Source organism: Thermobia domestica, chromosome 12, assembly GCF_964235325.1.
Source record: "Thermobia domestica chromosome 12, izTheDome1.hap1.1, whole genome shotgun sequence".
NCBI lineage: Eukaryota > Metazoa > Arthropoda > Insecta > Zygentoma > Lepismatidae > Thermobia > Thermobia domestica.
Window position 1 is genome coordinate 169897275 of NC_137465.1, and position 15339 is coordinate 169912613.

The window sequence follows — 15339 nt, forward strand, 5'->3', positions numbered from 1 at the left end:
AGCATCTGGACTCTTAACGGGAATATAGTATGGATACCAGTTGCACCTGCCATGCTTCGGTAAAAGGTCATCGATGTTTTGGCCGTGTAATTTTAAGCTTTGTCTTGGTGCACTTCCGCATAATGGGAGGATAGGACATGTTCTTGGTAATAACCAGTATTGATTTTGACACTTTTTCGACCTTAAGTTTCCCTCTGTGGCAAATGCCATTAACTAAAAAGCTATCGAGAGGATGCTCAGTGTCTTTCCACTGATACATAAAGCTACATCAGTCGTCTTCCTGAACACCTATGTATGATGTAATAGTCCGAATTTTTTCACAGTCATTTAGGTAGACAAGCTTCATGCATTGGGTGATATCAATAAAAATAAGTAACTACTCCTGAGAAGTCCTGCTCGAGAATCGGAGTAACTACACCTGAAGTAATCTCCTCCCTCAATTTCGTATCAATAAAACAAGCCACTACTCAGGTCTAGTCTGCTCCAGATTTATGAACGTTTACTCGCGCTTCCTCTGCACGTAGCACTGAGTCGTATCAATAAAAGAAGTAGTTACTCATTTCTCCCATCCGTCGCGCGGTCATTTCGTTGTTTTTAACTTATGGCGTAATATCCTAAACGCCATGGAAGGGACAAGTAGCAACGACAGTTTCAATTAAAGTGCATTTGTGGATATTATAAAAATTCCAGTGGTACTTTCAAAGTCACAGTTACCAGAAAGTAAACGAAGGAAAGCCGAAGCTTTGAAGGCAATTACAGTGAAATGCAACGAAATATCAAATACATCTACAAATGAGAGACAAATCCAAAAGAGAATCTTTAATATCCGAGCGAGCATTAAGAAAAAAAAAAAAAAAAAAAAAAAAAAAACTAATTTGAAAAAGAAAACGGGAAACAAGAAAGTAATACTGAAACCACGGGAACGAACTTCTTGGAACTGATGGATGTTGATTGGAATCCAGAAGTGCATATCACGTGTTGTCCAAGGTCTTTGTAGATTGTTTGGCTTGAAGAACGAAATCAGACACTTGGTCCCTTTGTTTCCTTTTTTAAATAGTCCAGCCAGTCACGTCATAAAGCACATCCATCTGATTGCGTTTTCCACACCATACGCGTCCCCTTTCACCTTGGCATAAAAAAATATACATTCTCATGTATACAACCTTCCTATCAGCGTTGAGTTGAGTTGATTTTGAGTTTAATGTCCTTTTCAGTAGCGAGGCTATATGGACGGATGAGTAACTTGGAATCCGAACCATATGAACTCCCACCGGGAATCGAACGCGTGTCTCTCATGCCAAAGGCATGTACGCTATCCGCTTAGCCACGAAGGAGCTCTTCCTATTAGCGTATTCGTCTCCAAAATACTAGGTTTCTTTATTGCCACGTGTTTATAGTCAAATGCTCCGATAGCACCCGGAAATGTATATTGTTCTTGCCACTCTGCCTTTGCTGTTTGAATATTACACACACCTCCGGAAACAATCAATTTTCAGATTTCGCAATAATCGCATCCATTACACTTGTAGTAGTCATAGACACAGTACTTTGAGCCACAACAGAATCCCCTGACATTCAATTCAGACCTGGAATCCCGGATCACTCACGTAAAGCAAGAAAACCCGCATCTTTTTGCCATTACGTAGTGCACCATCCCAAATTTCCGTTGATTCTCCTAAAAAATGTTGTGCTAACTACTTTACATTTTCTTTCATGAACCTATGTTTTTTGTAATCTCCATTTGCAACATTTCTATGCAATTTATAAGTTTTACTACATAGCAAAACAATCATATACTCTGAAATATTTCGCACGGAGTCACCTATTTAGCTTGCTCCACAAATTTGGAGAAGTTACTAGCATCACAGAAGAGTCTTGATTTTTATTGATATCAAACGCGGAGTAGTTATTCGACTCGAGAATAGAGGTGTGGTTATTCAAAAGGGCGGGGCTTCTCCGAGGTCAGCCGAGACGACTAGTGCTCAGTTCTCTTTTTATTGATACCAATGCGAGTAACTACTTCAAAATTGGGCGTAATGAGTAACTTCTCCGTTTTATTGATATCACCCATTATCACAACAAAATTCCAGCGGCATCAAATAGGTAGTCGTGATATACTGTATGTGGATTGCGGACAATTCGCAGCCTTCATTTGTGATGGATTGCACGATTCACTGCTGATTGGGCAGCATGTATACATGTAATAGTTTGGCCACAACATACTGTGGTACACGGATATTCCAAACCTTCCTTATCATATGCCTTGTGAGTTTCACTGATGTCCTTTTTGGATGTTGTTTCGTTGGTTATGTGGGTTGTGAAAGAGGCTACTATGTACGAAGTAACGTTTAATAGTAACACTAGTGGCCCATCCTACAAACAAGCCATTGTTGTAACCCAGTTTCCTTAAACGTTTTGGCTGATTTCCTAATACACGATGAAAGAAAGGGAAGGTCATGATTCTACCATCAAACATAAATTAAGTATAGGTATTCTAAAATACAATAAACTGAAGTTTCATTAAATAATTGTATATTTACCAGCATTTCTAAATGATACAACGACATGCTCTATGTACATATTATGTTCCCTTAAAACTTACATGCTGTGTACAAGAAACTTAAAGCTTGGGAAATATACACGATTTCTTTTTGGAAGCATGTTTCAATACCTGAACCACAAGGACAATATTTACTTATTCTAATGAGTATTTTCGCTCCCTTACCACGCATAAATACTTTATTGTTCAAAAAATTAAAAATCAAATCTAAAATTTAAAGGCATTTTTTTCTATGTTGAGCATTCAAACTATTTACAAATTTAATTATTGCCATACTGGATGTACAGAATTCGTAATTTCGTATAATTATTTCACAGCTTAGCTACAGCATCTTGGTCAGCATGTGATATTTTTAAAGCTTTACAATCTCAAAATTAAAAGTATAATACATAATACTGAAGTATTTCTTGGACAATGCATTGTTTTGCATACCTATTACAGGTGAGGAATGTTGATACCACATAATTAATAATATATTCACAAAATTGATTAGCTGAAGTCACCATTCATCAGGAAAGCGAGATTGTTAACTGAGTTATACGTTTAAATAGTTTTCTTTTTACCCCATTTTCTTCTTATGAACCTTATTGACAAATATCTATCAAATTTGCCTTTTGGTTCTATGCATGCATAATGTTATATTTACAACATACAATAACAATATATTAATTTCTTTTCAATGTACCTACATAAAGGCACATGAAACAATTTCTTAATTGTAGAAGTAATTTTTAAATGCTCGCTTCGTTTATATTATATAAGGTAAAGGGAATTGGAAGCATATTATTTGCATCTAAAAAATTACATTTATTGATTTGATCTTCCAGCAACGTTTAGAAATATGCTTAGTTATATTTTTCATTTAATTCATTTAGCGACAAACAAATTCTGGTATTTTTAACATACAACAATCTTTTACCTTTTGCCTTGTAACGTCAGCAACAAACGTTATGTCTATCCAACAAAAAATCTATTGTTAACTAATTCACAATGTATTAAAAAAAAAAAAAAAAAATCACGCTTCCATCTTCTAGACAATATAATACTCTCAAACTATATACAGAGTAACACAAACTGCCAAAGATTCTGTTTCTTTCTTTGTTCCAGTCATTTGTACTTGGCTTGAAATAAAAATCTCTATTGGCCGAAGACGATTCACTATTAATGAAATACTAACCTTAAACTTCACTTAAGCACCCGTTTTTATTAACTTAATCGTATGCGTTTCGATTTCTCTTTGTCATCATCATAGGTACATGACTATTAAGTACCGTAATTTTGACATTGGCTCGTTCACATAATGATAAATTTTTCAGTCCTTAGGGAAAAAAAATAAATAAATAAATAAAAAATTTTATACTTCGTCAACAGCAGAAACACACTGTGAATTTGAGCTTCAATAAACTACTTAAAGAGTTGATGAAATTCCGCGTCACACAATGCGTGGTTTTGGTAAAATAATTCGTAAATGAAGAACAAACTTTCATAAATCCTGTGCCTATATTCTAAACGCTTACCTAGCTTTGATTGCCTAAAATAGCAATTACTGCCAATTTTAAATTCTTCAATTTTCAACATTCGTTATTCGATTAATTAACCTTCAAGAAGACTGGACTTTGAAAATTCTCTAGAAAACTTTGAAGCCTTCCGGAAGAGAAGGGCGAATCCGCCGAGTTCATCCCTATGAATAATCACTCTCGGTGCGTTGAGAAATGAACATTTTTACTGAAGAAATGAACATTACAGACTACATTAATGGTAACATATATAATTCTTGGTACAGTCAGATGATAATATTAGCTTTTCCAATTAAGGATCTTCAAGGCAAAACTAAAGATGGTAATATAAAAGCTGATGGTAGCTTGATTGCGATGAGAAGTCTCTGAGGATCCACCGAAGAAAGAGTGAAAGTGCCAAAGATGCTACTGTAGAAAAGTAATATGAAGTTCCTTATAGATGGATGCATGAAGAGGTCCATGATTTAAAAAATGTTCGAAGCGGAACAATTGAGCATGGTAAATTAATCCATGATCACGGAAGAAGAAGAGGAAATTGAAGATAATACAACTATCAGACTGTACTATCAGCAAGGAGACAGCTACTCAGAAAACGAGTGAAGAATGCAAATCAGGAACTAGTGAATCATACTTAGGTATACTGCAACGACCAGATGACATATGACTGTTTTCATTAAAGAAAAAATCTGAAAGAAAGTACGTCAGATTTATTTAAGGAAAGAGAAAAGAAAGAAAAGATCTTTAAGATCACAAGGAATGAAGAAATACTTTTTTAACTGAGGAAGTTTTGTTTTCGGCAACTTGATTTCTACAGAAAAAACAGAATACCTAAAGTTCTTATAGTATACATTTAACAATGGTATTAAAGTTAAAATTGATACGCAAGTGAATTTAAAATAAAAAAAAAAAATCATTGTATTAACATGGAATAACGAGCTTCGAAGATTGAAGAGTAACCCGAAGACTTGTTAGTTTAGTTATTCAGTCCAAGTAAGCGTTTAGTTACTATTTCGGTATGACAAGTCAATTGTGATCCATAAAATGACAAATGTGAAGAAATAAGCGAACTTCTGCAACGCGGAAGATATGATCTGACGTATCAGAAAGCACAGGAATTGGGAGGGAAAACTAAAAGTATGCGCAAGTTTGGAATCTATTGAGTTGATTTTTAGTTTAGCGTTCTTTTCAGCAGCGAGGCAATATGAGACGTGGACTTATAGCTTAATGTAGAATTCGAACAACATGAACTCCCGCCGGGAATCGAACCCGGTTCTCCCATGTCAAAAGTACATACGCTAATTCCTTCGCCACGAGGAAACTCACGTTGCAATCGAAGATCGACAAGGTTATGTAGTCAATGACCATGAACGCATCCTTAGGATCTGGGTGGGATATACAAAGGATCTATATGACTAAAAGATATTGCGATCGAAGCAGAGGAAGAGATAAAAGAAAGAGGATGCAGTTTATTGAGAAGTAAGTAGTACAAGCCATCAGAGATATGAGAAGGTAACATATCTCGACGATAACATATCAACGGATTTGCTCAAGGGGTTAGGAGACAATGTAACGAAAATACTTAGTACATCACTTACAAGATCTACCTAAGTGGAGAATAGTAAAATGATTTTCTAGACGTTGCAATGACTGCATTACCTAGAAAAATTTGGTAAAGATATGCAGTGATCACAGAACCTTTCCACATTGGAAAGATTATTGCGCACATGCTGAATAGGTGGCTGGAAAGCAAAAGAGAAAAGATGTTGGAGAAAGATACATTCGGATTCCGAGAAAGAAAAGGCACCAGAGATATTATTGGGTTGATAAGGATTATATCTGAACGAGTTTTTGACGTAAGGGAAGAGTTGTGTTTGTGCTCCATCGACTGGCAAAAAGCTCTCGACCGAATAAGTTGGATCAAACATCTGAAAATCGATAAAGAAATCGGGGTCAACTGGAGGTATCGTCGACTCATTCACAACCTGTACACAAGATAAAGAGTAAAGCTGTGCTTGGATTAAGGAGAAACTAATAGTGTAGAGACTGGGAGACCAGTCAGACAACGATGTAGTATGTCACCTATTCAACGCGTACAGTGAATGCTTCATGAAGGAAACGTCAACGGAAGTTGGATATTTCAAGATTGAGGCGCAGATCATTAACAAGGTCAGGTATACGGATGACATGGTTATTACAGCTACACCGGAAACAATATGGAATGGAATTCAACATTGAAAAGTCGAAAGTCAAATACGTCCTTACGCATCAAAGCAGAACAAAGAGAACTTGAAGAGGTCGATCAGTTTAAATGTACCTGGGAAGTCTTTTGAGGACGCCTATTGAACCAAAGAAATCAGGTCAAGTACTGCCGCAGCGAAAGAGGCATTCAACAAGAAAAGGTCACTCCTAACTAGCAGGCTTAACATTTGATTAAGCAAAAAGCTGGTTAATTGTTATATATGGAGTATTGCACTGTGTGGTTCGGAGACTTTGACATTACGGAAGTTAGAAAAGAAATATTTAGAGAGCTTCTAAAGGTGTTGGAGGAAGCTGGAGATCATGAAATGGACAGAGACAGTAAAAAACAAAGATGTTAAAGAAACGGTAGAAAAGATGACGGTATTAGCTATCATCCTTCGTAGGAAGGCAGGATTGGACATATTTTGCGGGAAAAAAAAAAGTCTTCTTCATACCGTCATAAAGGGAAAGATGGAAGGAAAGCGAGAAGTACGAAGAACACAACTGATCAATACTTTGAAACACATATAGAACATTGAGAGTTAAAAGTGGGAACTGAAGATCCAGAAACGTCGAAGAAACATTTCCACACCCGAATATAAGAAAGAAAAAGGAAGAAAAACTTCGTTAATCCCAGGACATGTCGACAGGCAGAATAAATGATAATAATAATAATAATAATAATAATAATAATAATAATAATAATAATAATAATAATAATAATAATATAATAAATTTCAGTTTAATGCCCATTAGGCTAAGAAACATAGATGATTAAGACAAGTGAATGATGATGTGGAAGGAAACGGGAGTACCTCAATAAAACCCACGGACACGATGCTGCCCTCAACAAACTTACTTGGCCGGGGATCGAACCAGAGACCCCATGCACCAGGGACAAGCGCTCTACCACTGGGTCAATAATAATAATAATAATAATAATAATAATAATAATAATAATAATAATAATAATAATAACATACTTCTTCACAAGAACATTTCTGAAAATTCCTCATTCCGAAATAGATATGAGGGAAAAGCTTGTATACCAATTCACGCTTTCCCCTAATACCTATTCTGTCTATCAATACAAATTTTGGTACAGTTATTTCTTATCCCTTATAGTATTTTTTTGAGATTTGGATTGCATGATTTTACCTGGGGCCACTCCAGAGGAGTTCAAAGTTGATGGGAGGGAATTCTGGAGGGAATTTTCCCGACATTCTCCCAATTTTCCCTGTACAAGTACGTTATGGACCCCAATACACATCAATTCTGGAAAACTTGTTTCATGCTGAAGAGAATGAACTATAAACCATGACTTTCCAAAGAACAGTATTGATGCAATAGCTATTTCACTACCAGTCTACGATTTTCTTTATACTAACAGGCTTAATGAGCCCCAGGGACTTACTCCGATGTCCATGGCACCTAATTTTTTGTGCATGAACATATCTTTGTTATTAACAAAAAATTGGCTACTTACCAATGAATCCTTCCTTGAAAAATTTAAAGATTTTGATGTTTCGGAAAGCAAAAACTTGGATTGGAAATCTTTATTTTCCACAACTTTCAACAAAAATTCAACGTATTCTTGCAAAGCATAACATATCTGCTTCAAGTATTCCCCCCAAAAGTTTACAAAAACATCTCACTGGATTTAAAAGCTATTTTGTAGATCCATTAAATAAAGCAGGTATTTACCGCGTCCATTGCGAATGTGATTCCTCATACATTGGCCAAACTGAACGTAATATTAACACGCGTGTGAAGGAACATGTTAGACAATCAAAAACGTCACAGAAAGAAGGCATGTCGGGTTTAGCGCTTCATCTAAAACAACATTTACATAATATAAAACAGGTTAAGGTAATAAGTTCAGCAAAATCAAAAACAACGGGAAATTAAAGAATCGTTCTTTATTCATAAATACAAACCTGCATTGAACCTTGATACTGGCAACATTGATCGAACTTGGGTACCTACCTTTGATGCATACTTTGGATCTGGCAATAGTAACCTAACATAGGCACCGCGTTCTTTTTTATTAAGTTCATTCTTTTTCTCACTCTGCTCTGTTCGTCTCAGGAGCTTTTTTTGCACGTTACTTTTATATAGTGGTATCTATTCCTAGTATCCGTTATCTCCTTTTATCTCCTTTCCGTTTTAATCCTTTTTACTTTGCCACTGAGGAAGGAACCAGTTGAGAGTTCCGAAACGTCAAAATCTTTAAATTTTTCAGGGGAGGATTCATTGGTAAGTAGCCAATTTTTTTGTTAATTTTGAATATTTCCCCCCCCCCATGCACCCATGTAATTAAAATATCTTTGTTATGTTTATCGAATGAACTTGGTTTGATTCGGGTGTCCGAATAACAGATTCATGTCCGTTTCTTGTCAGATCATAGCATTTTGTTTAAACTAAAATTTTAATATCAAAACCTTTGTCATATTAAAACAAAAAGCTGTTCGCATCGATTCCCTTTCCCATGATTTCTGGCTTTCTAGATGAAGCACGTTACTTCTTCATTCAAGTGGCTCCTCAATGACCTCGTGAAGCTAGATCAATACCAAAAATTCCATTTTTCACCGGAAATCGAACTCGGATCTCCTGCGCCAAAGACATATACGCTGACATTATTATTATTATTATTATTATTATTATTATTATTATTATTATTGTTGTTGTTGTTGTTGTTGTTGTTGTTGTAGTAGTAGTAGTAGTAGTAGTAGTAGTAGTAGTAGTAGTAGTAGTAGTAGTAGTAGTAGTAGTAGTAGTAGTAGTAGTAGTAGTAGTAGTAGTAGTAGTAGTAGTAGTAGTAGTAGTAGTAGTAGTAGTAGTAGTAGTAGTAGTAGTAGTAGTAGTAGTAGTAGTAGTAGTAGTAGTAGTAGTAGTAGTAGTAGTAGTAGTAGTAGTAGTAGTAGTAGTAGTAGTAGTAGTAGTAGTAGTAGTAGTAGTAGTAGTAGTAGTAGTAGTAGTAGTAGTAGTAGTAGTAGTAGTAGTAGTAGTAGTAGTAGTAGTAGTAGTAGTAGTAGTAGTAGTAGTAGTAGTAGTAGTAGTATACTGTAAAACAGACGTCTCTGAATTTTTCGGAAGGATTATCGAACTTGATTTGTGGGAGATCACATTTCGTAAGCATCTCGAGAGTGGTGCGAACAGTAACTTTATCAAACTTTGTCAGTTAGTGTTACTTTGCAAGAAGAAATCAAAAGCATCACGAAAAATCATTTGTGTGAAAATTAACTTCATGTCACCCACTATTATAAAACACATATATAATAGCCAAACATGAAAAATTATCTAAAAACTATAATTCTAACAGATTTGATGTTTAACTGAAAGGCGCTTCTTTTCAAGATTATTTCACACACTATATACATCCATATATGTGTGTAGTGTCTCTAATCTTCACAAAACCACGTCTTCCAGATACATTATTTCCTGATACAAGTAAATAGGGAAAACAGATTTTCCAATATGGAATTTTTCACGTTATTTGACTGCAATATATACTGAAAAGAAAAAGCGAAACCATGATGAGTCCTTCATAATACTATTGCATTATATGATTATTTCGCCTCTTTGATCAGAAAATTTATAATATGGGCACAGTGCTCGTCACTGCTTTTACAGCAAGAGTATCATGTAATTATAGAAAAAGCCTCCAAGTACTACTTACACTGTTATGCTTTTACAATACTGTATGAAAGACTAGATTTCTTTTGAGTTTATGTAATTAAGTACTACTCAGAGAATAATAAAATAACAACATCAAAAAGGGCGGCGATTGTTTCAAACGAACGAAAAGCAAGCTGTAATAAGCACATGGAAAGAACTTCTACACAAAAATATAATTTGCCAGAAGTTCGAAAAATAATTTTTATTAGAAGTCTAAGTTTGGAAATTATGAGACCAAGCTCAAATGATTTGATATATTACATAGAAACTACTACAATTTCTAATAATCTATGTTCGTGAACCACGTTGTACCTGCACAACGAATTTGTGGAAGTTTGGTAAGTGTTCAAAGTACTTCTGATATAGGTACGGTAGGTTCACGAATATTGATATTTATACATAGATCTTGTTCTTGTGCTTGCATACTTTTTCGAAATCAAATAGTTCCTTGGGCTAGGTCTCATAATTTTCAAGCAAGGAAGAGTCAAAACTTAATTTTACGAACTTTCGGTAACTTATAGATGTAAAACGAGGAGTTTTCAACGCATATTTTTCAGCTATTTATTTTGCTCATTTATTTCCATATGATATCAAGAATCGCCTCCCGAAGTTTGATGTCTATTTTCGGCAGGTTGTAGTTTTCACTTCTACATTTAGCTATTTTTTTTACTAAGGAACAACCAACCGAGCAGATAAAAATAGTTTGTTCTGCTGACTTGCAAGTATTATAGCTCAAAACGAAACAGAATGTGTATACTCTGGATCAAGTTTCTCAGGAACAATACCAAGATCAAACTCTAAAAAATATTTCAACTACTAATTAATGAAACAAAAAAAAAAAAAATAGTTTAGTCTTTCCAAATACAAGAATATTTTGTACAGAATGCGAATTAACAACAACAATGATATTTATAATAAGTATGACATCTACATTCACACAATTTTATTATTTATTTATTTATTTTTTACACGAAATATAATTAGCTTAAGCTAACTAAAATTTACATGTATAAATTTTATAATACAGGGTGGGCCACATTGATGGGATACATTTAAAATTCATTTGTGGAGCATGTTGAACACAACATTTATTACCAACTACGTGGATGGTATTTGCCAAAGGATGAAAGTTTTGCACTGTGTTCAGTATTTGGTGATTACATCCCTTAGATGGGTATCACCTTGACGAGAACATTCTTTGGCACTAACAATCAAGTTCAGTATAGTTTGGCGCAGGGTTTCGGCAAGAATGGCTACTATCTCCGTTCGGATGCTGTCTTTCAGTTTACTGATAGTTTTTCATTTTCAAGATGAGACGGCTTGGCCTAAGGGACATGAGGATGCAGCAGGATGGTGCCACCAGTTATACTGCTATAGTGTCAATGACAACCCTTCGACGATACTTCCCGGGACGCCTCATCTCCAGATTTTCGGTGATACCCATTGGGCACCCAGATCCCAAACTAACTCCACTGGACTATTTTCCTGTAGTGTTATCTAAAGACGAATGTGTACACCAGAAAGCCCACTACCATCAATGAAGTGAAGGACGGAATTTGAAGGAAGATAGCAGCGATCCTTACTGAAACTCTGCTTCAAATTATGCTGAACATGACTGTTACGCCCAAAAAATGTTCTCGTCAAGGTGGTGTCCATCTAAGGGATGTAATCTTCAAACACTGAACACACTGCAAAACTCCCGTCCTTTTGCAATATGTTCCATGTAGTTGATAATAAATGTTGTGTTCAGTATGCTCCATAAATGCATTTTTAATGTGTTCTATCAACATGAAACACGTAATCAACACGTTGGCATCTCTCGCATAGATTAACTAATACATCATGTACAAAATTAATCTAGTTTGTATTTCTCGAAATATTTAGGAAAAGCTCTAATTGCCTCTACAAGTTTAAGCAATGAAGTATTTTAAACAAGCAGATACCACAAAGCTTTAGGCTGGGAAAGCAGGAGATTTAAGATACGTATGACTAATTTCTAACAGGACAGTACTCCTGTAAGGTCTCAAGAACTTTAACAGTTTAGTTCATACAATAAACATTCTAGAAAAGAAAGGAATTAATAATCTGTCACTTGTCTGCCAAATATCGGAATGATTAAATGTTCCTTCAATCAGAAACAACTACACCTGCTTTTGGATATGTTCCCATATTATCAAAAATTGTAGAAATTTAACTTCTTACAATCCGTAAGAACTGCAGTATTTAAGTAACACAAGAACTAATTACAATATCTACCCTGCCGGGCATTAACGATAACATCATTATAATAGGATTGTTGCAAATCATTAATATCTCAACAAGAAGGAATGAATCGCTGGTATGCCTGGTTTCTAGCTGAGCAAAGCGCAATCATATGCTTCTGAGTAATGAACAGGTTCAATGAACAAACATACAAGCACACGTTTTATTACCATCCACATCCAATACAGTTGGATAAATTATAATTACATTCTGAAAGATCAATGTTCCTTTGTATCTTAAACCTTCGACTTTCAACAAGTGTGGGGAAACTATCATACGTTTACATATAATAGGATACCGTATTTGATGTATGTTGTTAAACGAACAAAATAGACGCCCACCAAAGTAGTCTTCGCTTACAAGATTCAATATGGTTTCCGTGAATACTACCACTTTTATTAAATGGCAAAACATCGTGCTAAATGGTTCAACATATAATGCCCATTAGAATACCAATTCTAGTAACTTCATCAAACTCCGCATATACACAGTTGGATCTGACAACGTTGACACAAGATGAACATTTTTAACGAGTTTGTAGTTGTTATGTTAATAGCGTAGTTATTTACTCGTGATTTCTGTATATTCTCTAATCAAGCAAGATTATTTCAATTAGTATAATTGAAAGAAGAAGATATCATGCTCAACTTGAGCTCATGTGAACACCTCGTTTACACATTCAATAGTTTAGTTAAGTGTCTTTAATCTACAACTGTGATGAAGATATTAATATATGAATTTAGGATGTGAGAAGGATTTTGCGTAAAGTACTCCGACTGAAGAAAGTGATAGTATTCACGAATCTGCAACGGATTTCAAAAAATTAAGACCTTTTAGATAAGCGTCCATTCTGTCGATTATCGTATATTTTTAAAATAATTTGAACAAAGAGAAAAAAATATCAGCCTTCTTCAAGATACTCTCTGTTTTATGAACAAGTGTATCGATTCAAAATAATCTAAAATATAATTAATATTCGCTAAGTTATTCACACCACATTTAACAGTGATACTTTAAAAACATGGAGCTTTATCTGTTGTTATAACTAAATATTTTATGCACGACAAAATACACACATACCATAACAATTTCATTTGAAATATATTATAGTGCATTACTGAAAAGTATCTTAGTAACCTCCTCTAAGCTGAAAGATGAATAAAAGGAAATATTTCAAACGTATCTTCTAAGAACACATAGATTTATACTTTAACTTTGAAACACTGGAATGTTTGTTTATTTTCAAACATAATTACCTAGTCAGAAATGAAATCTATGGCTGCAAGCCTTCGACCAAACACAGTAAGTTATACTTTAATCATCATCATATACACCCATTACATTATAATACCAGTCTATTTGCAACAACGTGTTATATTTCCACAGGAAAAAAAAAAAAGTTTATTTTCCTAGTAACTTCAACTATAGTGATACTTCTACCTGTAAATTCATAAAACTTTCTAGCAAGTGCATACAACTTTTCCATTTACTTAATTATAGTCATATCGGATATTTCATTGTGTTTTACTTTAATGCAGGCAGGGAAAACTATTAAAGTAGCATCAGAATAAAAAACATAAAACCATTTTACACCCAAGTCACAATGGATTTTTTTTATTACAAAAAATTAAAAATGCAGTTGCCAACTAAACACTGATTAGACATTCATAAAATCAAATTATAAAGAACATGAAATAGACTTGTAAAACAATACATACTCACTTAGACTACGATGTACCATCTACTAATTTTTCTCAATCTAAATCTGTGGGCTATTGCTTTTCTACTAACAAAGAATGATAACACAGCAAATAATGAGAACAGAAAAGAAGACATATGTCAGCAAACGTTAATGAGTGATTGTTCCACGATACCAAGAGATAAAGAAACTATGTTCAGGTTTATTAGTTACTAGACAAGATAGCCAATTCTAGTTGAAACTAGAAACACAGAAACAGGACGTTACTACATGGTCCCGTATAATTTAAGAGAGTTCACTATTAACAGAAAATACATTTTAAATGTGACTGTAACTAGTAACTCCTGAAAGAGTTGAGACAATAATACCAAACTAATTCTATCGTGAAAACAAATATAGAGCAAATATAAATTCTATGTGTAAAGCAAACGATAAATGGAACTAAACCTTATAAACTAGTAAAACCGCACCAAGGTAGATTAGCGGTTATCGACAGTTTAACATGCAGTAAAAAGGTGAGGATCTCACTACGACAAATCAAAATATAGTGAAAGAATACGCACGTTTATTGGATGATTATGTAGAAAACATTTTGATTGATTAGAGCATTTACTGTTTGGCTGTAAATTTCAGAAGCCGGTAACTAGCAAAGATTTAACCATAATTTTAACATGAATAATTTACATTTGCCATTTTCTACAAATATACAAATACTGCACTAATTTTGAGCTCTCCAAATGATAAATTCTTGCATCTAGCTAGAATCATTTATATTATAATTACACAAATACATGATTTTATTCTTTCACAATTAGATTATTAATTCAGTATTTGATGTGCTATATATAAGTTAATTTTAATTTTTCTCAAAGACCATGCCTTCTTGAAATAAAGCTGTCAATAAAAAGAAAAATACCGAACATATGCATAATTATATGCACATAATCAACAAAACGTTGGGAAAGATTCAATATTTACTAACTATTTCTACATGCAATACGAACATTTTTTTTTTTTTTTCGCTTTGCAAGCAAGGAATGGATAATACCATTTTGGCGACTGCAGTATTACTTATCAAAGCAATAATTTATTACTTCTTGCTTTAGGGTTTGAAATTAACATTACTCTCTTAATTTGTGTATGCTACTGTTCCACTTCGAATATAGCAAGTACATTTGTATTTGGTAGCACATTTTTTTTTCCTACAACAGTTTCAAACCTTGAATTTGTTTAAAAAAACTGAACATGGTTTACTATACTCTTGAATATGTTCCTATTAAACATAAGCATTCGTACACCCACCACACATGGATATAATTGGCCAAATGCTTAACTATTTATCAAAATATAATGTATAAAATAGTAAGCTGTGCTAAATACAAAGC